Source organism: Vulpes vulpes, chromosome 1 (genome assembly GCF_048418805.1).
Source record: "Vulpes vulpes isolate BD-2025 chromosome 1, VulVul3, whole genome shotgun sequence".
Lineage (NCBI taxonomy): Eukaryota > Metazoa > Chordata > Mammalia > Carnivora > Canidae > Vulpes > Vulpes vulpes.
The window spans coordinates 35753207-35755396 of record NC_132780.1 but is presented as its reverse complement, the minus strand read 5'-3'; the positions used below and the strand labels follow the sequence as shown (position 1 = coordinate 35755396).

The window sequence follows — 2190 nt, the reverse complement described above, 5'->3', positions numbered from 1 at the left end:
ATTTGTATTTTAATTCCAGCATAGTTAACATACAATGTTATATTAGTTTCAGGTGTACAATATACTGATTCAGCACTTTCATACAATACCCAGTGCTCATCACAAGTGCACTTCTTAGTCCCTGTCACCTATTTCACTCATCCCCCACCCCCCTTTGGTAACAGTTTGTTCTCAATAGTTAAGAGTGTTTTTTAGGGGCAGCCTGGGTGGCTCAGTGGTTTAGAGCTGCCTTCAGCCCAGGGCGTGATCCTGGAGACCTGGGATTGAGTCCCACATCGGGCTCCCAGCCTGCTTCTCCCTCTGCCTGTGTCTCTGCCTCTCTTTCTCTCCTTTCTGTGTATTCTCATGAATAAATAAATAAAATCTCTAAAAAATAATAAAATAAAATAAAATATTTTTTAAAAAATAGTGTTTTTTAGCTTCTCTTTGTTTCTCTCTCTCTCTCTCTCTCTGTTTTCCTCTGCTTGTTTTATTTCTTTAATTCTACATAAGAGTGAAATCATATGGTATTTGTCTTTCTCTGACTCATTTCACTTAGCATTATACTTTCTAGCTCCATCCATCTTGTTCCAAATTGGAAACTTTATTTTAATGTCCCAATAATTTATTTTTGCCTTTGTTTCCATTGTTTTGGGAGATATATCTAGAAAAATATTACTATGGCCAATGTCAGAGAAATTACTGCCTGTGCTCTCTTTCAGGATTTTTATGATTTTAGGTCTCACCTTTAAGTCTAGAAACCCTTTTGAGTTTATTTTTGTGTATGGTATAAGAAAGTGATCCAGTTTCAGTATTTTGCATGCTCATCCCTGTTTCTTAATTACCCTTTATTTCTTAGCTTCACCAAATATTAATATTTTAGAAAATATTAATATCTTCTCTCAACTCTGTTGCATCACAGGGTCCATGTCTACTGGATGAGGAGTTTTAGCTAGCTAAAATATTCTAATTTGTATATATCCCAAGTATGGTTTCATGAATAATGTCCTCTGAGTTCCATTTTTTTTTCTTTTAAACATTTACTGTAATTTTCCTAATACATTTGTAACTTTTTCATCCTCCATGTGGAAATTGATTTCCCATCTACTAAGCTCTCCTTTTTCAAAGGTACTCATTTCTAGCAGCAAAGACAATAATTCTATAAATAGTCACATCCTTTTTGCAAAACATTATTATGCCACAAAGACTTTCTGAAAATCCACTGTAAAGAAAAGTAAAATCAATTTTGGAGAGCTGCTGTAAGTTTTCATACTTAAGAGTGAAAAGAACAAATTCTTGTTATCTTCCCATATAATGTGTCCCATTGTATAAAAGTGTAATGTGGTACTCACTTCATCAGCACATATACAGAAATTGGAATGATACAGAGATTAGCATGGCCCCTGGACAAGGATGACACACAAATTTGTAGAGTTCCATATTTTTGTACACTGTAAAATAGTTCATTCTTGCCTGCTTATTTCATGTTTGGTCTGGAAAAGACTTTGCCAAAATATTAAAAAAACATTTTTTTTACTAAAGGAAAAAAAGTATAATGTGTAACATTGTACAAGAATTGGTATTTTGAAAAATAGATTAGGAGTACCTGGGTGGCTCAGTCAGTTAAGAGTCTGACTCCTGGGATCCCTGGGTGGCTCAGTGGTTTGAAGCCTGCCTTTGGCCCAGGGCAAGATCCTGGAGCCCCAGGGTCAAGTCCCACGTTGGGCTCCCTGCATGGAGCCTGCTTCTCCCTCTGCCTGTGTCTCTGCCTCTCTCTGTCTCTCTGTGTCTCTCATGAATAAATAAATAAAATCTTAAAAAAAAAAAAAGTCTGACTCCTGATTTTGGCTCAGGTCATGATCTCAGGGTCGTGAGATCAAGCTCTGCGTCAGGCTATGTGCTGAGTGTGGAGTCTGCTTAAGATTCTGCCCATGGGCAGCCTGGGTGGCTCAGCGGTTTGTGCCACCTTGGGCCAGGGCACGATCCTGGAGACCAGGGATTGAGTCCCACATGGGGCTCCCTGCAGGGAGCCTGCTTCTCCCTCTGCCCGTGTCTCTGCCCCTCTCTCTCTTTCTGTGTTTCTCATGATAAAAAAAAAAAAAAAAAATCTTTAAAAAAAAAAAAGATTCTCTCTGCCCCTCCCAATGCCCCAGGCCCCCACTCACATTCTCTCTCTCTAAAGAAAAAAAAAATAGATTAAATCACAGAGTT

The 2190-nt window shown here is 38.2% G+C and overlaps 1 non-coding gene across 1 annotated transcript; it reads left to right on the top strand.

Moving 5' to 3' along the window:
• The first annotated feature begins 1323 nt into the window (after positions 1–1323).
• On the top strand, positions 1324–1425 carry LOC112922158 (U6 spliceosomal RNA). The gene has a single exon (XR_003235396.1). It is a non-coding gene; the product is annotated as a U6 spliceosomal RNA (small nuclear RNA).
• The last annotated feature ends 765 nt before the right edge of the window (positions 1426–2190 follow it).